Below are 27,766 nucleotides of genomic sequence, written 5' to 3'. Positions count from 1 at the left end.
AGAACGTCGGCTGCTTGCGGTGACGCGCGCAATCCTATAAGTGAGGTCACTGTGTCGCTCCAAGATGACATAGGGACCGGTATAGTTCGCGAGCAGTTTCTGGCTTAAGCCACGCTTCCTGAGTGGACGCCAAACCCAGACCAACTCGCCAGGGAGGTAGGTGACTCGGCGATGATGGTCGTCGTAGCGGGCTTTGGAGCGGTCCTGTGAGGCGAGAGTTCTCAGGCGGGCTAGTTGGCGGGCTTCCTCAGCATTGCAGAGGATCTCAGCGATGCCAGGGTCATCGTCGGTGGAGAACGGAAGTATAGTGTCCAGGGTGTGTCGTGGAGAGCGGGCATAGAGGAGGAAGAACGGACTGTAACCCGTAGTTTCGTGTTGAGCGGTGTTGTATGCGTATGTGATAAAAGGTAGGATGGAGTCCCAGTCTTTGTGGTCAGGAGCGACGTACATGGAAAGCATGTTGGTGAGTGTCCGGTTAGTTCGCTCCGTTAAACCATTGGTTTGTGGATGATAGGGGGTAGAATGTCTGAACTGCACTGTGCACAATCGAAGGAGTGCTTCAACAATATCGGCGGTGAACTGGCGGCCACGGTCGCTGATTACGACTCGCGGGGGTCCATGGCGCAGGATCACAGAATGCAGCAGAAAGACAGAGACTTTAAATGCAGTAGCCGAGGGGAGAGCAGCTGTCTCACAGTAACGAGTGTGGTAATCTGTACAGACGACAATCCAACGGTTGCAGCCATGGGACTTGGGAAAAGGTCCCACAAGGTCGATCCCAACCTTCTCAAAAGGAGATCTGGGAGGCGTCACCGGGTGAAGAAGACCAGGAGGAGGACCGGTGGAACGTTTGTGACTCGCACACTGTGCACAACTAGCCACATACTTCTCAGTCGTATCGCGCATACGTGGCCAGTAAAAGCGCTCTTGGATGCGGTGGAGTGTCCTCGCAGAACCCAGGTGTCCCGAAGTGGGATCGTCATGCATGACACGCAAAACAGAGGAGCGTAGGATGTGAGGCACCACCAGAAGGAAACGGAGACCAGTTGCGCAGTAGACCGTCTTGTAGAGAAGACCATCGCGTACACAGAATGCACAGGAGGTTGTAGGGGCCTGCGCAGCGGTAAAGAATGACGTGAGATGCTGATCCTTCCGTTGCTCCTCGTGGAATGTACGGGCATCGGGGAATTTAGGTTCTACGGAAGCGATGTAGTGGTCAAAGTCGTCGGCGTCACATTCCGTCGTTGCAAGCGGCAACCGAGAGAGACAGTCTGCGTCAGCGTGTCGGCGTCCACTCTTGTACGACACTGTATAATCAAACTCTTGCAAACGGATTGCCCACCGTGCAAGACGGCCAGATGGGTCACGGAGGTTGATCAGCCAACAGAGGGAATGGTGGTCGGTAACCACTGTGAAAGGTCGCCCATAGAGGTAGCAGCGAAACCGCTGAACGGCAAAAACTACCGCAAGGCACTCCTGTTCAGTAATGGTATAGTTACGCTCAGATTTGCTCAGGCAACGGCTGGCATAAGCAATGACGTGTTCCTTGTCGCCATAACGCTGAATTAACACGGCACCAATGCCAACACCACTGGCATCAGTATGCTCTTCTGTTGGGGCAGAAGGATTGAAATGGCGGAGAATTGGATGCGATGTGAGGAGAAACTTAAGCTGACGAAAAGAAGAATCGCACTCAGATGTCCAATCATAGGGAGCGTCTTTGTGGAGCAGGCTCGTGAGCGGGTGAGCGATGTCAGCGAAACGGGGAATAAAGCGGCGAAAATACGAACAAAGTCCGAGGAAGCTGCGAAGTTCCTTTGCAGTCTGAGGTGTTGGAAATGATGCTACAGCCGCGGTCTTCTGCGGGTCAGGGCGGACACCTTCACTGTCGACGAGGTGTCCGAGCACCAACGTCTGACGTTCACCGAAACGACATTTCTTCGAATTAAGCACCAGACCAGCGCGTTTCAGACAATCCAGCACAAGGGCGAGGCGTTCGTTGTGCTCATTGAATGTCCGGCCAAAAATGACGACATCATCGAGATAGCACATACAAATATGCCATTTCAAGCCCCGTAAGATCGCGTCCATAAATCGCTCAAAAGTTGCAGGAGCATTGCAGAGCCCAAAAGGCATTACGTTAAATTCAAAAAGGCCGTCCGGTGTGATAAAAGCGGTCTTCTCTTTGTCCTCGGGATGCATAGGGATCCGCCAGTAGCCCGACCGTAGGTCAACGGATGAGAAGTACGATGCAGAGAACAGGCAGTCAATGGCATCATCAATCCGAGGAAGCGGGTACACGTCTTTCTTTGTTACAGCATTCAGGCGGCGATAGTCCACACAAAAGCGCCATGTACCATCTTTCTTTTTGACCAGAATGACAGGAGCGGCCCAAGGACTGCAGGACTCTTGTATAACACCCTTTTGCAGCATATCCCGAACTTGTTGATTGATGACCTGTCGTTCTGTTGGGGACACTCTGTACGGCTTCTGTCGAATGGGGTGTGAGTAACCGGTGTCAATCCTATGCCGTGTACGTGACACGGGAATGCTACGGGAACCACTGGGCTCTGAAAAGTCAAAGATAGACGAGTATTTGATCAGCAAGGCTTCTAAGACATCACGCTCGACACTGTTCAGAGACTTGCTGATCATCCGACGCAGCTGTGAGTCAGTGGCTGGAGTAGCAGCTACTGCGTCAGGTGCGTCAGCAACCAAAACCACCGAGGCAGGGACATCTTGATTACACGTGGCGATCTTCATGTGAACTGGTAAAACAACTGGTTGCGAAGAACAGTTGATGGCCCACAACTGGGTCCTGCCCTGGAACACTGACACCAGGCAATGTCGAACCAGAATGAGTTTCTTAGCGCAGTTAGAATATAGAGGCGCCACTGTGGCATCGAAGGTATCGGAAGCACGGCTGGGGCATGAAACTGGGACGCACTTGATAGAAAGCGGGGGCACACTGGTAACCTCGGATACACAAAACACATCTTGTCGAGCCGGCGTCTCTTCGAAGAGTCCAGATGGAAGGGAACCATCAACGCAGAGTTCCCCAGAGCGACACTCAACAGTTGCGCCACACATTCGTAAAAAGTCAATACCTAAGATAACGTCATGCGTACATCTCGGAAGCACTGCAAACTCCGCTGTAAAAACGGCTCCGCCGAGGTACACCACAGCACTGCAGATCCCCAAGGGGCACAATAACTCACCGCCCGCGCCATGAAAATTAACACTGCGGTCCCAAAGAAACATAACTTTGCGGCCTAACTGGTTCTTGAATGACAAACTCATAATTGAGACAGTTGCACCCGTATCCACGAACGCCATTGTGGGCACACCATCTACAAGCACATGAACTGTGTTCTTCAGCATAACAACTGAGGGAGGAATTTCTAAACGCAGCGCACAGTCTCCAGCGGCCTCACCTCCCGCGGCCGCGCTGACTAGTTTCCCGGCGAAGGCGATGGGGAACGTCGCCGGGGTGACGAAAAACGGCGCACAGAAGAGGAAGGGGGTGGTGAGAAACTTCGGTCGGAGACGGGAGAGTGGCTGCGTTGTCCGTCGGACAGAGGATAGTCGCTCGAGGTCAAGGGCCGTTGAGAAGGAGGGTCGTACGAATTGTTGACCGGCGGAGGAGGATGGACGGGCCGCTCGTATCGAGGTGGTGGACGGCGGCGGCAATAGCGAGCAATGTGCCCCTCGATGCCGCAGCGGCGGCAAACGGGAGCGGTGCGACGAAGAGCTGGTTCTCTTGAAGACTCTGACGAGGCGGGAAGCACTGAATACCCACGCGCGTCCTCAGGCCTTCTGGCTGGGCGCCGGAAGGAGGGTGCAGGCGGTCTTGAACGATGTTCATAATCTGGATCGTAGTTCAATTCGAAGTCCGCCGAGCGTGGGTAGGAGTGATAGGGATGACTGGGTCCACCGAACCTGGACGTGTGTGCAGTGTTTACAGAACTCAGCCCAGGCATCGAGGGAACTACTGATGGAGAACTTTGATAAACGGGAACTTCAGACGGCACAGATGGAGGACACCGTGCATGGGGCTCGAATCTCAGAAGTTCCTCGCGAACGATCTGGCGGATCGTCGTTGAGAGATCCGTAAAACGCTCTTCGACGCTGGCCACAGTTGGAACGTTAGCCAGTCGCCCAAATTTAGGCGTAATACGACGAGTCTTCAACGTCTCGAATGTGCGGACGTGCCGAATGACGTCTGAGACGGCCCCCAAGTCATCTTTGGTGATTAGAAAATTGTACACATCTTCTGCAATTCCATTCAGAAGATGTCCTACTTTATCATCCTCGGTCATATTAGCGTTGGTTGTTTTGCATAACTTAAGTATTTCTTCTACGTAGGTCGTGCAAGTTTCGCCCGGTAACTGAGCCCTGTGTGCCAGCGTTTGTTCGGCCCGCTTGCGGCGCGCGAGGCAATCGCCAAAACACTGTCGCAGTTCGGTTACGAAGCGGTCCCAGGTGGTGAAGGAGTCCTCGTGGTTCTCAAACCACACCAAAGCTGTATGGGTCAGAAAGAAGACCACGTTGGCTAGCTGAGTGGCGGCGTCCCATCGGTTATAGCGGCTCACCCTTTTGTAATGGGTCAGCCATTCCTCCACGTCCTCGCCTGCTGCTCCGGCGAAACTGCGAGGCTCCCGATAGTGCTGCGTTGAACCGGTCGCTCTGGCCACACGCTGGTCTGAAACTTGGATCGCAGCGTCACTTCGTGCTGCGGATGGCTCTTCGGGAGACTGCATGGTTTCGGTCAGCGGTTCCAGGCCGGCAAGGCGACGACGCCGGCGGGGCTGCTCCAGTTGTTGCTGCGCCGTTTTGTTGCTGAGATCGTTACCCCGCACCTCCACCAAGATGTTACGGCTATAATCTTTATAGCCGGGGTGTTCTAGCTGGTTCAACAGGCCAGCGGCGAGAGGTTCGATCGGCGAGCGGGAATCAGCGTCCAGCGGGGCACAACACTCTCAACCTCTTCTTCTTTTGTTCTCCGGCTTTGCCCTTCCTGCGTTTCTCCAATCCCGTAACAATATAATGGCCCTGAAAGCCGACGGTAGTTACGCGAGCGAAAAAATTTGCTTCATGTTGCGAACGCCTCTGTTACGCCTCGGCTAGCTGGCGGCAGCACGCGGATTGACAGGCGCAGCGTACGCTGCCTTCGCCCAGCTCGCTCGCGCGCTTATCACCCGCACGCTATCGTGTCGGCAGATCTTGGAGGCAATAATCTTTCTTGGGTCACGCCGCAGCTTGCTGCTTGGTGTCGCTCGCACGGTGGCGATGCAGGCTAGTTTGCCAAAGTGGTTTTAACCGTTTCAAGCAGTACTTCATTTCGCCATTTAGCGTTGCAGAGGCTAGCGATAGCTACGCGCGCGAAGTGGATGCTGCGTACGTTGTACGTTTCGCCGTGCACTTTTTTCCGCGCTGGTTGGCACTTCACGCCGCTGCAGTTCGCAGTTTCCCCCTTTTTCTGCGGTATCGTTTACTACCAGTGTTGCACTGAGATGTGAGCCTCGTTTTCCGCAAAAGTAAGTAACCTTCCATTTATTTTCTGTGGTGAAAGTGTCGGCTTTGCTTTAGCTAAGCCTCTAACGCGCCTGAATGAACGGTCGGCTAGTGTGTCACCCCTTTGGTTTACAAATCACAAAACAGTATCAGCCAGTGCTTTACATACCAAAGTGCTATTTGAGCTTTTGTTAAGTCGATACAGCCAGGCTGCTCTCGCATGCGAGTTGCTTTCTTTACCAAGGCGGTGACAAAGCTTCAAACCAACCAGCTTTGTTATAATAATAATCTTTATTTCCATCGGTATGATGGAGGAGGTTGTGGGTAAAAGCTGCTCGTAAACGGCAGCTTGACAAAGGCCCACAGCCCCCCTCTACAGGGCAACAGCAGCAAGGCATGGAACAACATAAATATACACATCTAAACTCTTCGCGATTTAGCAGAGCCAAAATAAAATACAGTAGAAAGAAAAAAAAAGAAGAAAAACAACAACAATGCAATAAATACAGAGGGCACAAAGAGGTACAATAAACAAAAGATTAAATATACATATCATAGGAACACAGGTACAATTTTTAGGAGTGTATGCAGTGAAGCTGTCGTAATTCGAGTTTAGATATATTAAACAGGTCAGTCCCGGATTTTTTATAGTTATTTAATAGTGTTGGAAGGGTGAAGGATAATTTTTCTATTGCATAGTTGGTTCTAGGAGTTGGTACAATCCACTCCTCTTTATGACGGGTAGGGTAACAAACAGTTCTTTTTTCCAGTAAAGACAACTCATGCAAAGATTCAAGATGATTTTTTAATTTGCGCTGGAATGCAAGTGTTAGCTTATAATTGTATAGATTGAATACTGGTATTATGTTTGCTTTTGGGAAAAGACCCTGCGAGTGACTGTTGTATGATTGATTGAAAAGTATTCTGATAAGTTTTTTTTTTTTGAAGTATGAAGATCTTTTGCAAATTTGTATACGTGGCTGTGCCCCAGATTAAAAAACAGTAATTAAGATGAGAGTAAAACAGGGAATTATGAAGCAGAATCTTTACTTGATACGGAAGAAAAGCTCTGTAACGGGAAATAATGCCAACTGCTCGAGATAACTTGGTTAAAACAGCATCAATGTGACCATCCCATAGCATACTCTGAGAAAATGTAACACCCAGAATTTTGATATTATTTGTGATTTCTATTGGTGCTCCACTATAAATTAAGCTTACATGAAAATTTAACTGCCTAGATTTAGGTCTAAATATTACAGCTTTCGTCTTATTAACATTAAGCGTACGTCGATAAGGCGCGAATTTTTTCCTACACATTGATTAAAGTCTGTGCTCTATTGCATTCTGGCAGGGTTTTATTCTTGCCAAGGACTCTCATCTGGCCACCTGTGTGCTCTAATTCTTGCTGTGATTGCTGTCAGTGAAACTCGCGTTAAAAAGGCTTTGGTTATTTTCACTAAGGTATTTGTTTGGGCTAGTCGGTACATTGTTAAAACTGAAGGCACAGCGCACGAAGGACCTGTCCTGTCCTTCGTGCGCTGTGCCTTCAGTTTTTGGTTATCTTAACTGCGTCAAGCTTTTATTTCGTTACGATTGAGAGTCCCGGCACAAAGGTAGTTTACTCAGTGGTGCTGCTCTGTATGTGTGCAGGCTGTTTGACAGTGCAGTGAAGTGCTACGGCTCTTTGCAGGCATGGCAGCTTTTATTTTTTGGAAAACCATTGCGCTGTGCACAGCTGGCGTTGTCCCTGCTTCACTGTGTGCATTTCGTTTTGGGTACAGGCTGTTCAACACTGGTTTTCAGAGGACCTCCTTGCCTGCTCAACTTCTCAAGTTTTGGTAAGCACGCTTTGCAGCTGACACCTTTTCTTTCACTTCATGATTTCTTGTATAGGTCTGGGCTGTTTGCTAATGTTCATTCCACAAGCCCCATTATTTGTTTGTCCTTTAGAACCTCAACTGTTGGCCGGAGGAGCAAGGATCTGGTCTAGTCTCACGCAAATTAATCGCAGCACCTTGTACTTGGTTGTTCAGAAAACTTGGCCTGGAGATTGTTTCAGTTCTGAGGTGGGAATCTGGACAAATGCTTCTTGTGCAGTGGTGTAAGTAATCTCTTGCCTGCTGTTTGAGCTTCATCGTACAGATTAGAAAGGGCTTGTTTGGCAATGCAGTATTAAGAACCTTATACATAACACACTTTTATTTGTCTCATCTTTCAGATGTGCCCCTGTGTGGCTGTCAAGGAAAGGTCCAAGATTTAACCCATCTCTGGTGTATACTGAAGTGATGCAGGTATTACCAGGACAGCAGCATCTCTGCTATGTTTTCGTGCGACGGTGCAAGATGTCATCATCATCATCATCATCATTTATTTACCCTTAAGGGCCCCAGGGGGCATTACATAAGGGGGGGGGGGGTCGAACAGTAATCAAGTCACAAAGAACAAAGAACAAAGTTGGAACATAAACTTAGACACATGTAGATACAGCTGTGAACACTTCAAAAGAAAAACAAGCGAGTTATTAGGTAAACACAAGAAAAAGAAAGAAAAAAAAGAAAAGAAAAAGAAAAAGGAAAAAAAAAGAAGAAGGGCCTTCAACGGGAATCATTTGGGGAATAAATCAATTAACATCTGTTTAAATTTTAGGGAATTAACTTCATTCACAAGACTGTCAGGAAGGACATTCCACTCGGCTATGGCAGCTGGCAAGAACGAGGAATTGAACGCATTGGTTGAACCATGAATGCGTTGAATACTACGGCAATTAAACAAACGTCGCGATGATCTTAAAGGGGGCAAAATTAGGTTCTCACGCAGTTGGGGAAAATTATAATAAAGTTTATGAAATAGACAGAGCCTTGCTATCTTACGACGGGATGCCAAGGAAGGTAAACCAACGGAGGATTTGATATTAGTAACACTCGACCAAGAATCATAATTTGATGTTATGAACCGAGCAGCTCGATTTTGAATGGCCTCTAACATATGTGCTAAATACTCTTGATGGGGATTCCAAATGCTCGATGCATATTCAAGTTTAGTGCGGATGAAAGTTTCGTATGCGATTTGTCTAACCTTAGGGGGAGAAAATGTGAGCGATCGTCTGATGAATCCTAGTGATTTAGAAACGCTAGCAGCCAGGGACGTAATGTGCTTCGACCAGTTAAGATTACTTGTTATTTCTATGCCGAGGTATCTGTAGGATTCAACTTCAGATAGCGCGGTCCTGTTTAGCGAGTATGAAAAGTGCAGGTTAGATCGTTTACGGGACACGTGCATAAACTTGCATTTAGTTTCATTCAATTTCATGAGCCAGGTAGAGCACCAACTTTGTATCAGGTTCAGGTCGTCCTGCAGCAATGACTGGTCGTTCGTAGTGCTAACACGGCGGTAAAGAACGCAATCATCTGCGAACAAACGGATGGATGATGAAATGCCAGCAGGAAGGTCATTGATAAAGACAAGAAACAGGAGCGGCCCAAGAACTGAGCCCTGAGGCACTCCGGAGGTAACTTTAGTAACGGTAGAAGGATGGTTGTCGATGACGGTGTATTGCGAACGATTAGTTAGGAAACTGCGAATCCATGATAATATCAGCGGGTGCAGTGAAAGGGAGGAAAGTTTAGCCAAGAGGCGCTGGTGGGGAACTCGGTCGAAAGCTTTAGAAAAATCGAGGTAGATGATATCTGTTTGAAACAAGGAGTCAAGGTTTAGGTGGAGGTCAGTCGTAAATTCAAAAAGTTGAGTTTCACATGAGTAGCCAGAACGGAATCCGTGTTGGTTTGGAAAGAAAAAAGAATTTCTATCGAGGTGATTAGCTACTTGGGAGTAAATAATATGTTCAAGTAGTTTACACGCAATGCATGTTAGCGAGATGGGACGATAATTTGATGGATCGGAGCGGTTTCCTGCCTTAAAGCAAGGCACGACTCGGCTAATCTTCCACTCAGACGGAATTTGGCCACTAGAAATAGATTGCGTGAAAATGATTTGCAGGAAGTGGCTGGATATTACTTTGGTACATTTAAGAATTTTCGCAGAAATGTTGTCGGGCCCAGGAGCACTTGATACCTTTAAATCTTCAATAAGTTTACATATTCCTTCGGCTGAGATACTAACAGGTGGCATTTCAGATACATTTAGGCTCTGTGATGTAGGAATGTTTACGGCTGGTTCGTGGGTGAAAACAGATGAGAAGTACGCATTCATTACGTCCGAGCGAAGCTCATTTGGAACATGACAACCATCTTGATCTAATAAAGATATATTATGCGAACCGCTACGACCTGGAGTTAAAATAGTCCAGAACTTTTTTGGGTTGTTTCGAAGGATATCGAGTAGGTCATTGCTGTAAAAATTTTGTTTAGTGCTCTTAAGCAACTTGGTGTAATTTCTCAGGCAGCTAAAATATTTTTCCCATTTAGACGCTAAGTTGGAGCCCTTAGCTTCTCTAAATAATCGTTTTTTCGTATTGCACAGACTTCTTAAAGAGTTGGTAAACCACGGTTTTCCGGCATCACCACGAATGCAAACGAGGGGTACATAAGATTCAGTTAAAGAGGTAATTTTATCTCTATACATGGACCAGTTATCATCAATAGACCTGAAAGAGGCAGTCTGTTCGAAGTGGAGAAGACATTTGGCTAGTTCGTTGATTTTAGAAAAATTGGCTTTTTTGTAGTCGCGTATGTATTTCACTGGGCGTTGTCGTGGAGTGATGCGAACTGAAAAATTGAACAACACTATGCTATGATCGCTAAGACCGGCGATGGATGATAAAGACTGGATTAAATCAGGATTAGATGCAAGTGCAAGATCTAGGATGTTAGTGCCCAGAGTTGGTGTTCTGACTGCTTGAGAGAGGTCAAACGAAAGAATAAGATCCAAAAATTCTCTGGAATGGCGGGAAGATGCGGTTAGATTGTCCCAATCGATGTCAGGGAAGTTAAAATCGCCGCTAACTATAAGGTTGGCTCTGGGAAACTGTTTATTTATGTCGAGCAGAATGGTACTTAGGTCGTCGATGAAGGAATGATCGGAGTCAGGTGCTCGGTAACATGCGATTATTATATTGGTGCAATGAGCAAGAGAAACGTTCACGCAAATTATTTCACTTTTACTATTGACTGCGACAGCAGAAGAGACCAGAATACTTTTAACAAGAACCATCACGCCGCCTCCCCTACGCCCTGGTCTGTCACGGCGGAAACAAGTGAAGGATTGCTTATCTTGGAAAAGTTCGTCATTCAGTATGTCAGGTGTGAGCCACGTTTCAGTAAAGATTGCAATATCTGTGCTGTTGTCTTGCAATATAGCTTCCACGGCTTCTTTCTTTGGAAAATAACTTCGGATATTTGTTAGTAAAACGGAAACTGATTTATCGATTGGGGCAGGGGCTGCACGCGTGCGATTTTGGAAGCATTGGTGCATAAAGGACCTGTGTGCCTGCGGTGAGCGCTATAAATTTATTTCAACCACAGAATCTTTAACAGCATCGTACACAAACTGTTTGTTGTTCATGATGAGCTTATCAAACCGGATTTTAAATGAGCCACCTCGTTGCTGACCATACGAAAAAAGTTTCTTCCTTGCCAAGCGAACGCGTGCAGAGTAGTCCTCACGGACAGAAAAGGAAGAATTTTTAAGCTTGGAGCTGGCAAAAAGGATACGCCCTTTGTCTTTAAACCTCATAAAGTTTACAATGATAGGGCGGTTTTTTCCTTGTTGGAAACGGCCAAGTCTGTGAGCACGCTCAATATCGTGGCTATCAATTGTGACATCGAGCTCGTCCGCGCAGAATGAAATAATCCGCGATTCAGACTCGGACCAAGATTCATCTTGTTGATCTGCGATTCCAAAAAACAGCAAATTGGACCGTCGGAGGCGGTTCTCAGCGTCATCACATTTATCTGAAAGTAGCTTAATGTCGGATGAAAGTTTAGCCATATCAGGATCGGCTGATAAACTCGGGCTACTTAACTGATTGAGTTCGTGGATTGTTCCAGGGCGTCAACTCGCGCTGAAAGGCTGGATATTGAATCCTCGACCTTCGACTGAGCAGCGCGAATCAACGCTAGTTCACTAAGCATAGTATTTTGAGAGCATTCAATGCGGGATATAGCCAAGGCAATTGATTCGAGGGATGGTTGAGGGGCGTTATTCTCTGGGGGTCCTGGATTCAATTCCACATCCCCGGCTAGCACAAGCATAAGACAAACGACATATGCGTTGATACACTGGTAGCATGAAGAGCACAAGAACCTTCGCAAACTGCAGTCAGCGTCGATGGGGCACGACACCGCAACCAAAAACGCGTTATCAGAGCGAATGCAAATTGAATTTGGTAAGTAACCAACCTGCATGAAAAAGGGCATTCTTGTGACCTGCATCGTTGCGGTGGCGTGCCCCGAGTGATCGCAGTGTGATGGCGGTATTTGTAGTCCAACCAACGCGGTGGCGCTGAGCGTAGTTCCTGGTTGCCAGATGTGGAAACGGTTCGCCAGATGGGGAAAGGTTGATACAAGCGGGTACTGCACGGCGTCGATTTCGTTGTCCATGAAGTCAACTTGCTGCCGAACGTCGGAATCCATGTCCAGGTTGTAACAGCTGCCTTGACAGCCCGGCGGCGTTGACGTGGTAATCCATATCAGTAAGGCCTGCATGAAAAAGGGCATTCTTGTGACCTGCATCGTTGCGGTGGCGTGCCCCGCAACCATCAACCACTTTTGATTCAGCCACATCTTGCAGGTAAGAGAAAGCCTGTTTGCAAGATGCAGCTTAGGAGGTTCTGTGAGTACAGTGTGCATCACAGTAAGGCAGTGCACTTGCTATTGACTGCTTGGCTTTCAGTGTCCATGCACGCTGTTTGAATTTTGCTTCTGTTAAAGGCCCCCACAGTGATTGACTTCTTGAGTTTATGGTGAGCCGTAGCACTCTGCTGAAACGCCGCTTGCAATGACATAATATGCATCTATGTTTTTGGTTAGCTTATGTTATTGCCTGTGCTGTCACTCCTTGCCATTTCCTGGTCTTATACGCTTCCGACTCCTCATTGGCCATTCTACATGCACCTGACTGGCTGTGCTTTTGGTTACTCTAATATTTTTCACTTCTGCAGGCTGCTGAACAGAGCTGGATTTGACTTCCCCTTGTTACCGTCTAGTTGGCATCCTCCTTGCAAGAAAAGCGATGTTTGGAACACCTAGCGAGCTCTTCATTGCCGTCCACATCACAGCAACTTGATCATCAACGCATCCGTTGCGAACAAGGCCTGGGGCGGAATGAATTTTTGATTTAACAATTGGTTGCTGCTCGACACTTTCCCGCCATCCAAGTGCTTACCGTTGTAATGTCAGCCAAACCAGGGAAGCTACCTCCTCCATGGCTTCTAACATTAATTTCCTGGTCCCTTTCTTTTTTGTGTGTGGGTGTATGCACTGGATTCAATAAAGAGTAACGCAGTGACTGAAAAGTATGCTAGCACATGCATTTATGGCTCATTACTACAGCCATACATCCCTTGTAATGTGTGCTTATTGTTCGGGTCATTGCAAATCAGCTTTGAGTTAATTTTTGAGTGTATACCAGAAAAATGAACTATAACATTTTTAAAGCTTTAGAGGGTTTAAAGGCAGCACTAAAAATCAGTCTTGAAATGCGTTAGATATTACAGGCACCCATTTCGGAAAAAAAAAGGAACGTCTAAAAAATTCTAGAAATGTACCTGAGAAGTTTTCTAGCCGTATACAAGCGTAGCTTTAGCAGAGCTAATAGAGGGCTAGTAAACGTCTAAGTCTAAAACACTGCTTAGATGAAACTTCTTCTAGATGTCAAGCTTTTTTTCCCGAGACTTTTTTTGGACGTCTATTAGCGCTTTTTGTGTTTCGTAGGCATTGCAGGCATCGATGGCATCGTACGCATTCAGTATTGTCGAATCCTGTGCATACTGATCCGATGACTGGGCGAACTTCGCGGCAACCAAGCGCGCACAGTCAGGCACAGTGCGCCGCCTGCCGGTGTCCGTGCAAACGGCCTCGGTGGAAAACATTTATATACGGACACACTTAACGAGGTTATGCATCAGCCCCCTTACAAGTACTAGGTGGAGGTCCCTAGTGCGGGACCTCAGTGGCGCCATGGCCGCGCCGCCCGGGCTCGCGCGACCAGGGCCCGTTGGGCCAGAGCAGCGAGCAGGGTCGCCTCCCGGGTTGGGTTGGGGTGAGGGGGGATAGCAGGGTTGGAGGGGCAGGCCCACACCATGTGGTAGATGTCCGAAGACTTCTCCGCACAGTGCGGACAGCTTCCCGAGAAAGAAGGGTCCAAGTGTTTGAGAGCTGCCGGGCACAGCAAAGTATTAGTATACGCAGGCGAAGCAGAAGGCGCTCGCCTTTGAGAGACCTTTACACGGGCGGGGATAAAGACCGTGGCCAGATAGATAAAGTAAAGCAATGTCTTTGAAGGAGTAAGCGGGAGTGAATTCGAGTTCCTGATCGTCGGGGTCGGAGGGGAATGTCCGGTGAGAGAGCGCGCGGGCGGCGGCGTCAGCTGCCTCATTTCCCTCAAGGCCCATCCCAACAAACACAAAACCTCAGAATCTCCCAAAAATGACCCATCGGGACATCTGGAATCTCCCCAGGAGGTGCTCATTTTTCCCGAACATCTAAAAAACGTCACCACAACTAGCAATGTCCAAAAAGTTGTGCGTTCCATGGAAAGCCCCAAAAGGTTAATGCTCGATTTCTCGGCTCTGGTTCAATAAAATTATTCCTCCTTTTTCATGCAGCCTGCAGGCATCCAAGCGCACATATGTGCCAAATTTCAGGTGCATACTTACGTTAGAGGTGGTGTAATCCACCTTTCCACTCGTCTGAATGCGTGCTGGCCCGGCCGTTCTGCCGTTTACGTGAAATGTCCTAGCATTTTGCACACAAAGGAAATATCAACTCAAAAAGTCACCCGATTTGGCCCATATAAGAGCAAATAGCAGCGCCATACAGAAGTAATTTCAGTTTACTAGCTGTGCTCTTAGCACGAATTGCATCCTGTCGTCCATGCCGGCGACCGCACCATACACCACCACAATCAAAATGCATTCATGTTTCAGTCAAAGAAAAACAATACAGACCGAATTGAAAGTCCGTGCCGAACAAAACTTACGTTCAACGGCGCAAATCTGAATGAATACAAACAGCAGACGCAAACGTATGCACCATTTAATACACAGTGTACATAACACTACGGCGCCATGCATATAATGATGGCCACTTTTTTCTCCAGCCCTGAGAAATCTGCAATATGAAGCAAGTAAAACAGAATACAGGCTGAAAGTTGATGCACCTTAAACGAGCATTCTAAGGGCTATAAAAGCAGATATGCACATGCAAAAGCAAACGTATGTAAAGAGCAACTTGGGTGACAAAAGAAAAGACGAGATGGGCGTAAGCTGCAGACACAGTTTCAGGTCACGGATTTTCTTCAAGTTGAAACCCCCTCACGCTTAGAGACTCGGACCAAGCTTCAGCGACGTGTTATCAAAACAGAAAAAAAATATTAGTGCTACTACGCGAAAATAAAAAAAGTGCGAAAAGGGCCTGCAGTATGCTTTAATAAATAAATAAATTAAATAAATAATTAAAATAAACCAACATACCTTGACGACGTTGCCTACAGAAACCCAGGGATGAAATACAAGGCTGCAACAGCTGAAACCATTAATTAAACGCAGGCTTCTGTCCTGCGCCTTCTCACAGCACAGCGAGCGCTCAAACATATGCCTTACACCCTCGTAACGATTCTGGGAGTTTTATTTTCTTGTGACTAAGTGTGGGGATAAGACTGCTTGGAGCCAGGCGGGAAGGTGAACGTGCTCAGGTACTACGTGCGGTGGCGCGCTGCATCCATCGTGCGGCAGACCGCGCATGCGGTACAGTCCAGCGTGGGAGTCGAGATCAAGGCACGATTAATCCAGTGGGAGAGAGTCAATATAACCACGCGAACACTGCACAAACTATACCGCTGCGGCAGGATGGCTGCGCGGTGGCGAAGTTGGTAGAGCAGGCTAATCCATGGGCACTCGCAGAAAGAGAGGAGTGGGTCTCCGAAGGTCCTTCCCACCTCAGACCGTAGTAGACGGCCACGCTGCCACCACCAACGTGCTGCAGTCGTCGGAGGCGCTGGGGAATGCAGGGTGCGTGCGAGGAGTCCCCTATTGCCACGAACTCCACTGCCGCGAACAGCGGCATCAGTAGGGCCGTGGAGCTGCTCAAAGGACTTGCGATGCGCCGCCGCGACACCAGTTCCAAAAGGAATGGTGTGGGCACGCCGAGGTGCGCGGGAAAACTTCCGTGAATCCGTAGCTACGAAGTCCACGACAGCCCAGTTGGCGCAGTGACGAGAGCAAGAACTGCCGCGCGCTGGGGCTTGTGCTCGAACGTCTGGGGCAGCGCGAATAAGCGCGCGCAAAACGGCGTCCGTCCAGCGAAAAAGCCGGGCGAGCGACGGGAGGCCATTACCGCACTTATGCTAGACAGCGGCACAGCGAGGAGTGCCGATAGTCGGAGACGCCTGGAGGGACCACCACACATTGTTGAAGTTGGGCGCAAGCTGGGAAAACGCTAGACGACGGGAAAGCTGGTGGCCGCCGCTGCCGGCAGCGCGATGAAAATGCAGACCGCTGCCGCCTGCCTGCAGCATGGAGCCGACGGCCCACGTGCGAAAAACACATGCGCCGAGAGAGATGCGGGGTTTACCGTTTCCTTCGGCTGTTCGAATGAAACTGCTGTTTCATCTCTCAAAACGGCGAGTGCAAGAGGAAAACCTTCTCTCCCCGCAGCTTGTGGCGCGAGGGAGAGAGAAAAGAGAGCGAGCTGTCAATTTTTATTTCTTGTTGAAAACCATTGGTCCCGAAAACGTTATACCCAGTTACCTTTCTGGGACCAAAATGCATTAATTATTTTTGTTGCTGCTTAAAACTCTCTAAAAAACGTTTCTAGACCTTTAGTGGGAGCACTGCCTTTTTTCTTGTGTTTCTATGTCTTGCCTCTATGGTCTGGAAACGTTTGATAAATGCTGTACTGGGACTGGGACATTCCATCCTTTTTTGGAGTTTGTGAGGAGGTTTTGTGTTTGTTGGGATGTGAGCAGGAGCCCAAACGATACGCCGGTGCGCGGGGTCCCCGGTGCAGACGCTGTTTTGGAGAATGCGGGAGGCTAGGTGTGGCACTCAGCCCTGCTCGACGTTCCAACAGGCCCCTCGCGAGTCGGAAATAATTGTTTTTGAATTGGAATCAGATGCAGCCAATGCAATGGCGACCTCCTCCGCGTGTGTTATGTCACGGGCTCGGAAAGTAAGGCCGTTCACTGTTTTGGATTGGTGGCTGACTGGGGCCGTGTACCATCCCCCCCCCCCCCCCCGGTGGGGGCCTGAGGCATTCACGTAGAATACGCCGGGTTTCGATCCATAGTGGCGGGCCAGGGCTTCCGCCCGCGCCAGGCGCCGGCCATTATGGTCCTCACGGTTCATGTTCGCGGGAAGAGGGCGCACGTGGAGGGCGCATCTCCACTGGGATGGATACGTACGCGCTCTTCCTTGAGAGTGGGGTGTTGGATGTGCACCCTCCCCCACCTGCACCCCTCCAACATCTGAATTCCTGCCGTTTACATTTTTGTTTTTTTGCTGTAACCTAACTTACGACCTCCGCGTTCCCATGGCGTCCCAGTAGGAAACTACACGTTGAAGACACCCCCAAGTCTATGGAACAGGCATGAATTACAGTGCTAGCTCTCATTTTGGTTTTCATAGAAAGGGAATTTTAACAATAAAAACGCTCTGGCGGAGGTACCACGATACGAAAACAGCGCAAACTACACAAAGTACGCAGAAAGGGGAGACGAGACACAGGCGCTGACCATGTCCAACAGTGGGTGGAAAGCCTCCAAGCAAGGCCAGGATGTATGGTGGCATAAACTTAATTGTTGCGGATACATAGCGAGGGTTAGGTCCGGTGACGTGTCTACACTGACACTATTGCCTAGCCTCGTGCATTCTTGCGGGTTGTTTAATACAGAAAGACCCAGGTTTTGGGTCGCTTGCCATACTAAGTTGCCTTTTGGGCTGGCGTTAACGTATCCCCATTCCGGATGCGGGGCATTGAAGTCTCCGACCACTAGTAGCTGCGCTTTGGCTGCCAACCTTAGGCTTCGAATCAGTAGTTCCGGAATATCCGTCCCTCTGTCTCTCGGCGGGCTGTGTAGATTTAGAATAAAGAGATTTTCATCATCTCGATTGTTTGGCACTATCTCCAATAGGACATAGTCCTCCTTGGAGCTGTCGATGTTGTGCTGTATTGCCACGACATTACGCTGCACCAGCGTGGCGGTGAACGCGCTCGTGACGGTACTGGCGTCATATCCCGACGGTAGGAACGATTTGTAGCCCGGAAGTTTTACTGCGCCGCTAGCTTCTTGTAGCGCTATAACGTCTGGCGGACGCTTTATGTTTTGTATGTGGAGCTGCAAGTTCCCCCGCTTACGGCGGAAGCCTCTGCCGTTCCACTGCCACACTTCAATTTGTTGGCGAGGGGCCATGATGTTGCGCCGCGATTATCTGTACTGGCTGCTGACCAGGCAACGGAGGAAGGCGCGCCACCATTTCGCTTAGTTTTTCCATCCCTCGTTGGAATGACATGGTTACCCGATTTTGGAACGCCCTGAATTCGTTGGATGAGGTGTCCACCCTAACCGTGAGTGCGTCCATTCTGCCCGTTAGGGTGTCCACCTTATCCTCCAAGATGTCTACCCTTTCTGTGACTGCATTTAAGTGAGTCCCGAGTTAGGGGCTCTAATGTGCTGCGGCGTATCAGACTTCGAGGCTTCTGCTACTCGTTTACTGTTCTCCTGTCCGCTCGGGAAAGGTGGTCTTTTGATTGGGGTCCTAGCATCCGTTTCCATCGCTTCCACCCCTGCCTGCCGGTGGCGGGGCTCGCGTCTCCTTAGCTGGTGCGGGGGACTTCGGTTCTTGTCCCCTAGCATTCGTAATTAATTGGCGGAGCTCCGCCATCTCCTTTTCTAGCCTCGCGTGCGTGCATCTGCTTTCTTAGTTCCTTCTCTTGTTAACATGAGAGGCCGCACCCGGCCAGCTCACCTTTTTATCCGGCTTGTCTCCGCCTCTTCCCTGGCTCAAGCTTCCTTCTTTGCTTGTGCTGCTCCCTCCTTCCTTCCCCGGTAACGGCGGAAAGGAACCGGATCGGTCTCGGGGTGTGCTCCCGCCGCGGAGTCCTCGGTTGATGTTCCGCGTGGCGCTGCCCCTGGTTCTCGTTCTGCTTGCTCACTTGTTTCCGGACCACAAGGCGATGCCTGCAGTTGCGGCTCCCAGTATGATGCGCCCCGTGGCACATTAGTGGTTCCCCTGCTGGTGGGGCCGGGTGGTCGTTACCGCAGCGGCGGCATAAGTTCGCCTTGGGTTGGTAACAGACGTCAGCCCTGTGCCCGACCTTGCGACAATTGTAGCAAGCTTCCACTTGCTCTCTGCACGGGAAGACGCAGAAGACTGTGCTCCAGTAGTAAACTTGTCTTGGAATCTTGTTTCCTTTGAAAGTAATCTGGATTGTTCTGTTCTTGCGTCGACAATGCAGTGACCACCAAAGTGGCCCCGCATGACTTTGCCCGGCAGCTTCTGAGGCAGGCGGTAAGGACAAAGCATCCTGACAGGCGTTTCTCTGCGTGCAGGCCCTTCCACCGGCTCCCAGACAAGATCCCCCGCCGGGAACGTGCCTGATGTGTTCTCCGGTCGGAGTCTGAGGCAAAACTGTTTATTGAGCGAAAGCGTACAAGCGGGGCAGACAGTCGGGATAGAGAGAGAGAGAGTGCGGAGAGTTCAGGGTCCGCGTGTAGCTTCGTACGTGCATATGGTACGTGCCAGGACCGAAGAGCCGCGGAGACGCGGGGATGAGGTGTTGAGCGAAATACGATGCTCAGGCCAGACAGAAAGTACTATACGGGAAGCGGCGCTTGGAGCGGCAGTAGTGCGATACACACTTGGAGCGGCAGCACCACGATACACAACACTCCTCCCCCCTTATACGTAGTAGTCTCTGAGGTGAGAAGGAAACTTCCTCTCTCGGGCGGAGCGTCGAGGAACGGTGCCGGTCGCCGGAGGAATTCTGTCGGCGGTATCCGCGTTCTCTGAGTTGGAGCGGCTGTGCCCGGGTTCAGGTGAGTCGGCGTCTGGCTCGGCCTCTGAATGCGGCTCAGGCATTTCGAGTTCAGGTGCACGGTGAGGAAGATCGGGTAGGTTGTAGTCCCTGTTCCTAAGATGGTCGACGTGCCTACGCGTACCGTCCAGGAGTTGGACTTCATAGGACACCGGTCCTTTGCAGGAGCGGATGATCGCGGGAAGCCACCGAGACCCATGTGGCGAAAAATTCCTAGCGTAGACTGAGTCACCAGGCTCAAACTTGCGGGTTGGTGCAGCGCGGAGCTTCCGCGACAACTGGTCGCGTTGCGAGTTGCCTTCCTGAGAATCAGGGTGCAAGTAGTCTAGGGCGGACTTTAGCTGACGTGAGAACAGTAGCTCCGCCGGGCTTCTTCCTGTAGTCGTGCAGGGCAGCAAGTGCTGCTGGAACACGAAACGACAGAGCTGAAGTTCGATGTCACCCCCTTTCAGTCGTTTATTAAGAGCTTTCTTTGTTTCCTGAACGAAGCGTTCGGCCTGTCCGTTAGAAGACAGATGGTAGGGTGCGACTAAAGCTTGACGAACGTTGTTCCTGGCGAGGAACTGCCGGAATTCAGCTGATGTGAATGCAGAACCGTTGTCAGATACGACGACGTCGGGAAGTCCGTGTGTGGCGAACAGCCGTCTGAGTTCTCGGACAACAACTGCAGCTGCCCAGTAAAAAAAAACCATTGGAACCAATTGGATTTCCAACTGGTTCCAAATGGTTCCAATTGGACTAGTTGAGTTTCCAACTGGTTCCAATTGGAATGATGTTCCAATTGGACCATGGTCCCATTGGAGTATCCAACTGGACCATTTGTGTTTCCAATTGGTGGGCCCAATTGGTCTTACCCATTACATCCAATTGGACCGCCCAACTGCACCCAATTTTTCCAATGAATGCTTGCATTTTGACAAACAAGGTAGAACCAATATGGTTCCTATAAGAAGAGCTATCAGCAGCTTAACCTACTAAATTGTACTCATCATCTGCACCACCACTGCAGCTGAAATTAAATTAAATAACTGCACTCAGAGGGCGAGCGCCACTGGCCCCAGCATGAGATCCTCACAAAGGGGGTATATAAGTTGGAGCAGAAGTATGTTCTCTGGATGTACATATTGAGCTAATATATGCTACTAGTGCCTGAATGTTGCTTGCGTGTGATGTATTTGTGCCTGTTGACTTTGATTTCCATAAAAACATGTTAATCTCAATTCCGTAGAACAATGTTGATTGGCACTAGGCACGACATCTCCATGCAGTCCTCATAAATGAGTTTTCCTTTTGCATATTATAATATGTTCAGTTGTAGAAATATTTGTCCAAGATTCTAGAGCATATTATTCACAAACATTTAGCTACCTTTCTCAATGAACATAACATATTTTGTGAATATTTTCTGGGTGAAATAACTGCCTGGCCTAATGGGTCCAATTGGCTAGTCCAGTTGGGTCCAATTGGTCGGGAGTCCAAAAACACCACTGGAACCAATTAGTTCCAATTGGGAAATCCAATTGGAACCAATGGGAATGTCCACTTGGTTCCATTTGGAATGTCCAATTGGTTCCAATGGTTTTTTTTTGACTGGGTGAAGTTGTCCTCACCACAACGACCTCTAGCCATTTCGAGAACGAGTCCACGACGATGAGGAATGTCTTGCCTTGTACTGGTCCAGCGAAGTCCACGTGCAGCCTAGACCACTGTCTCGTAGTCTGCTCCCAGGGATGGACTGCAGCGCGGGGTGGAGCATTCCTGGATTCTTGGCAGGTTTCACACGCACGGACGGTGCTCTCCACATCGCTGTCGAGTTTCGGCCACCAGACGTAACCTCGCGCTAGTCTCTTCATGCGAACGATTCCTGGGTGTGATGAGTGAAGTAGCTCAAGCACTTCCATGCGGAGTTGCGGTGGAATCACGACTCGGGAGCCCCACAGAATGCAATCACGATAAGCGGAGAGTTCGTCGCGCGGCGCACGAAGTAAGGTTGGAACCGGTCCTCTACCTCTGCTGGCCATCCGGTACGAATCCACTTGAGTACTCGCGACAACACACAGTCCTTCCTTGTCAGCTGAGAAATCTTGGATACATCTGCAAAGGCTTCTGGGGGGGTTTTCGAGCAGCAGGACATCTGTCAAATGGGACTTTCGGCATTGGTGGAGGGCAGCGGCAGGCGGCTGAGTGAATCAGCATTGCCCATTTTACGTCCTGGTCGGTAGATCAGCTCATAGTCGTACTGTGCGAGGAGCAAATTCCATCGAAGCATCCTTGGTGAAAGTACGCTAGGTATTGGACGACTGTGATGCAGCAGACCCAGCAACGGCTTGTGGTCAGTGTAGACCTTGAAGTGTCTGCCATATAGATATTGGTGGAACTTCTTGACACTGGAAACGACAGCCAGAGCTTCTCGGTCTGTCTGAGAGTAGTTCCTTTCGGTCAAGCTCAAAGTACGGGAACCGAATGCAATTGGAGATTCTTGTCCGGTAGAGTCTTCGTGACTAAGGACAAATCCTATGCCGTAGGCAGACGCGTCGCAGGCAAGCGTGAGTGGCTTGTGCACTTCGTAGTGGACTAAGACATCGGATGTCTGTATAAGTTCTTTGGCGTGCTTGAAAGCGTCGGCTTCCTCTTTGCGCCATCTCCACGTCTGATCCTTTGCAAGCAGACGGTATAGAGGCTCGAGGGCGTGAGCTGCACCGTGCAAGAATCTGTTGCAGAAGTTTAGCAGTCCGAGAAAAGACTGAAGTTGCTGCTTGTTCCTTGGTCTGGGAGCTTCTTTAAGGGCTTCGACCTTTTCTTCGGTCGGATGAATACCGGCAGCGTCAATGCGGTATCCAAGGAAGGTTACTTCCGGCATTCCGAAGGTGCATTTCTCTCGGCTCAGACGAATGTTGTCGTCACTTATGCGTTTCAGCACATCTCGCAGGTGTTTGTTGTGCTCGTAGGCATCGTGACCTCCCACTGTAATATCGTCCAGGTACACGTGGACCCCAAGTAGTCCCGAGAGGAGCTCTTCCATGTAGCGCTGAAATACGGCTACGGCGGATGACACTCCGAACGGCAGACAAGTAACTTTGAACAGTCCCCGGTGCGTACTGACTGTTAGCAGATCGGCTGTGTCACTGTCCACGGCAAGCTGCTGATAGGCTTGATTGAGGTCTAGTTGTGAGAATACAGGGCACCCCGCAAGGGTTGAAAGAAGCTGATCGATGGTTGGAAGAGGATATGTTTCCATCTTGATTGCTTGGTTAACGGTGCTTTTGTAATCACCACACAGCCTGATCTTGCCGTTCTTCTTAACGACGCAGACTACCGGTGTCGCCCATCGGGAGGATCGCACGGGCTGGTAGACGCCTTCCTGTACAAGAACGTCGATGGCTTCGTCTACCTTGGGCAGTAGAGCCACCGGAACTTGACGTGCTTTCATGAAGATGGGAGCGATTTCAGCCTTGAGCTCGATACGAACGGACGGTCCCTTGCTCTTCCCTAGTCCTTCAGCGAAGACTTCTGGGTATTTAGACGGCGTTCAGCAAGGTTAGCGGAATTTCGATTTGAGATGCGTGGTTTATGCCGCAGAGCGATATTCCCAACGCAGAAAACCAGTCTCTCCCCAACAGGCTGGTGCCATTTACTCGGACAACGAGAAGTTGAAGGCGAGTGCTGTTCGCTCTGTATGAGACGGCAACTTCCAATGATCCCAGAATCTCCAAGCTTTCCCTTGTGTAGGAGCGCAGCTGAAGAGAGGATGGCCTTAGGTCTTGCCTTGACAGCCGAAATTTCTCCATGGTCCTCTCGCCGATGATGGTGCAGGCGGCCCCCGAGTCAACCTCCATGGTCAGAGGCCTACTGTTTATCAGGACGTCCGCGCAGACTGCTGGAGAAGTGATGGTGTTGGCACCACTCGTAGATTTGCGGTCTTGAATTTCCCGATGAAAGCTGACTGAAGCCGTGGAGTATATGTCTTGAGCTGGATCAGCTGATTGCAAAATTTGATGGTTGTGTCCACGAGAGTACTTGTTTTTGCGAAAAAATTCCTTTCGGTGTTGGCCAGGCTTGGAAGTTTTTTCTTTTGCTGCTTTCTTCCTGCAGGCCTTCTCCAGGTGACCTTTGTTGCCGCAGTAGCGACAGATGGCGGAATGATAGGAGCAAGTACGAGCGTCATGCTCGCCGGTGCAACGCCAACATTGATGACTCGGAGGATGGTTGGCGGGCTTGACGTCCGGGCGCTTGGGGTTCCGCTGCAATTGATGCGTTTCTGAGGGGAGCCTTGAGCGGCGAACCTCTTCTGTCTTGGCTGCTGCTTCTTCCGCAGCACGTGCCAGTAGGATGGCCTTGGACAGCTTGAGGTCCGGTTCAGCCAGGAGACGTCTTTGGATAGGCTCTTCACGCAGGCCACAGACTAGGCGGTCACAAAGAAGCCGATCCAGCCAATCCCCGAACTCGCAGTGGCGAGCTAACAGTCGAAGAGCGGCGAGATATTCCTGCACCGATTCACCAGGTTGCTGGTCTCGCTTGTTGAAGCGGAATCGTTCCATGGTGACGGAAGGTTTCCCGATGAAGTGGGTGTCGAGCAAGGAAACGATTTCTGAGAAGAGAACCTCCGAAGGTGCCCTGGATGCGCAGAGCGAGCGCAGCAGAGTATACGCGTCGACACCGCATACGCTGCAGAGGAAAGCCCGGGCTTTCCTCTGCAGCGTATGCGATGAGAAGAAACGGCCGTTTCTTCTCATCGGGCTGGATGTCGTGGGCTTGAAAGTAGAACTCGAGGCGATCTAAGTAGAGTGGCCAGGAGGAAGGCTCGGCGGGCGAGAATTCTCCGATCGTGGCCGAACGCAGAAGCGCTGCCATGTCGACGGCCGTGCAGGGCTGGAGCGGATCCAGGAGCTTTGCCTGAGGCAGTCAGTATTGACTGCAATTGCGCGCTGGGGATCACGGCGATCCCATCCTCGTCGCCAGTGATGTGTTCTCCGGTCGGAGTCTGAGGCAAAACTGTTTATTGAGCGAAAGCGTACAAGCGGGGCAGACAGTCATTATAGAGAGAGAGAGTGCGGAGAGTTCAGTGTCCGCGTGTAGCTTCGTACGTGCATATGGTACGTGCCAGGACCGAAGAGCCGCGGAGACGCGGGGATGAGCGAAATACGATGCCCAGGCCAGACAGAAAGTACTATACGGGAAGCGGCGCTTGGAGCGGCAGTAGTGCGATACACACTCGGAGCGGCAGCACGAGGATACACAACAGTGCCCTCGTGCTGCGACTTCGGATCGGATGTTGTTCATGGACGCCGACTCGAAAGTTCGTCGTTGGCATGGCCTCCTCTGTCCATCGTGCGGGGATACAGGCACCCTGGGCCACCTGTTGGGTGCATGCCCTACTTTTGCTCTGCCTCGTAGCCGTCTCTTTGCAGGCTACCGTGCCCTCGGCCTGCCAGCAGACACGGAGGACCAGCTGCTGTTCCCGGCCCGGAACCACCTGCCCGCCTGCCGGCTCCTGCTGGCCTACCTCAGGGAGACCGGCCTTGACATCCTCCTCTAGCCCGAGGAGCCTGGACCTACAGCCCCTGGACCCTTCTAGATCTTCGGCTCCTCCCAGCCATATGAAAATCTAGGAGTCTACCTTCCCCCTGCCCGATGCTTGCACACCATCCCAGTGCAACGTGGCTTCCCCTCCGCGAGCTGTTGTTGCGGCAGCGGCGTGACTTCAAGACCCCTCCCCCTGCGAGGACACGGACCGCTCCCATCGCGGCGACGACCATCCCCCCTCCCCTTCCCCTTTCCCTGGTCCCCAAGTGATGCCACCAACTGGCCAACATACGTCGGGACCAGTATCCCCCCCAAGAATATCCCATAGCAATTCAAGTCTCTTCGGGATTCAGCCAGCGTCACGAGTGGTTGCAGCCTCACGCCGTCGTCACCTTCCGCGGCAGGCGCACGGGGACCCGTCGCGCCTTGCCGCTGAACTTCTGGTTCCAGGCAGCGAAGCGAGCGCAGCCAATGCGCGCTCACCTCACCTCCCACAGCAAATGCTCGGGGATATGGCTTTGCCTCAAAGTATGCGGCGCGCACGGGAAAACCCAGCCGTCATTGTCGGCGCATACAAACGTTCGCTGTCGATACTCCCAAAGTAGCGCCCCTGCCCCAGCCGGTAAGTCGGCAACCTTTCTTACGTTAGCCTTCTATTTCCGGGGAACACCTCGCTGATGTTTGTAGCTAGCTGGCCCGCTCAGTGTATTCATTACACGTGTAATAAACAGCACACGAGTGTTCACACTTCGTCGTCCCTGCCTTTGTCCCTCTAGCACGAACCCCTCCGCGATTAGCTAGCGGAAACGCTGCATCTGCGGAGTGGAAGTGCAGGGCGGAAGGCTGACCCCCCCATACTGCCACAAGGTGGCGAAGGACAGGGTTCATTGGAGAGACATGGGAGGGGCCTTTGCCCTGCAGGGGGCGTAGTCAGGCTGAGGACGATGATGATGACAGAAATGGTATTGAGGAAAACGACTAGGAGACTAAGCATGCAAGAAAAGGGGAAATAAGGAGCTTCAACAGCTGGCAAAAAGCACAGAACGGGATTAATTCAATGGAAAAGAAGCAGACTGTAGAGCTCCGTAGAAACTGGGAAAAGACAAATCAGGGAGGAATCGTTTGATGGTCCTGCCTTTGAAATATCCATAATGGGGGGATGTACAAGATGGGGGGATGCGATACTGACTTCACATGCAAGTCGTCGCTGCTGCTGCTCTGGTCACTGCTTTGTGAGCGGGGTTTGAAGCTGGAGGTGGGTCTATATGGGCAGATGTGCATGGCCCTGCAGGCTGGCCTTAGCATATCTTTCCCAGTCCAAATGGTTTATGGACCAATGGAATTCCCAGTTGATTCGAGTGGGAACTCTTCATAAAACAGGTGGACTGGGAAAGATTTTTGCCAAGAATTTTGCAGATTGTGTTCTTTCTATTTTTTGTTTGTGGTTAACACTTACATCGCATTTTGTTTTTAACATTTCAGAGAGGTTAAAAATGAAAGGAGACTGTAGGGATGGGTTATCCAAAGTGCAGAATTAACTGCGACCATGGGCGCTTTCGGTTCCAGCAGCACTGGTTCCAACCATGACTGCCAAACAAACCGTGCTCTTTTCGAAAAGCACAGCAACAAAAGAACGTGCTGCCAAGGAACGGCGGTACAAACTGGAAAAATGCTCATTGCCTTATGAAGGATTATGATCAATTGCACGGTCCTTGCAATGCCTTTAGCACAGGTCAAATATGCCACTGAACATATAATGTAATATATGCTCATTGATGACTGACTGCACTATTGCAATACTAACTGCTTGTCTACCTACTTGATTTGTATTGCGTGTCCTCGTGTATGAACATGTCAGCTTCGATTTTATATTTGTTTTTTCTCCCTTGGCGTTTGTATTGCCACGCTGGCCTGCCTTGTTGTGGTCTCTTGGGTCCTGTCAAGCTGCCTCGAGCAGCTTTTTGCCCAAGAGTTCCATGCATATGGTGAAATAAATGAATTGAATTGAATACGAGCGTAACAGCATTGAAAACAAAAGCTAACCTCCCCAGCCTTGCATCCCGTCGAAAAATAGCCAGACTCTGCCTTTTCCGCAGGTTTTATCATTCGCATTTGAGTCATTCCGTTATCACCCCTGCACACCGCCTTTCACTTCGCATCAGTCATCCGAAAGCTGTTCACACACCTCGGGCATCCACTTCTGCGCACCTGAAATCATTCTCTGCCCAGACCGCAAGAGACTGGAACGACCTGCCCGCTGAAGCTTTCATCCATCCTGGCCTGGAATCCTTCACATGATTTATTTAAATGATATATATGCCCACCCATGCCCCTAGTGGGCCTTTGAGGTACTAATAAATAAATATGGTTCAAGATCAGGTTTTTCGCACACGACTGCATCATGAGGTACATAATTCGAATGACCAGGCAGTTCCAAGCACCTCTCTATCTAAAATACAAATTTGGTGCTCGAAATGGCCGATGACTGCTAATCTTAAAAAGACCATAACATGCAA

The 27,766-nt window shown here is 50.2% G+C and overlaps 1 long non-coding RNA gene across 1 annotated transcript; it reads left to right on the top strand.

The window, feature by feature from the left end:
• Nucleotides 1–5,100: 5,100 nt before the first annotated feature.
• Nucleotides 5,101–7,902, top strand: LOC149327733 (uncharacterized). The gene is made up of 4 exons (XR_016286438.1): nt 5,101–5,537; nt 7,299–7,355; nt 7,468–7,618; nt 7,736–7,902. It is a non-coding gene; the product is annotated as an uncharacterized LOC149327733 (long non-coding RNA).
• Nucleotides 7,903–27,766: the final 19,864 nt, after the last annotated feature.

Source organism: Amblyomma mixtum, chromosome 10 (genome assembly GCF_055824585.1).
Source record: "Amblyomma mixtum isolate Tamu chromosome 10, ASM5582458v1, whole genome shotgun sequence".
Lineage (NCBI taxonomy): Eukaryota > Metazoa > Arthropoda > Arachnida > Ixodida > Ixodidae > Amblyomma > Amblyomma mixtum.
The sequence above is the reverse complement of the archived record's forward strand: the minus strand, read 5'-3'. Positions and strand labels throughout refer to the sequence as shown.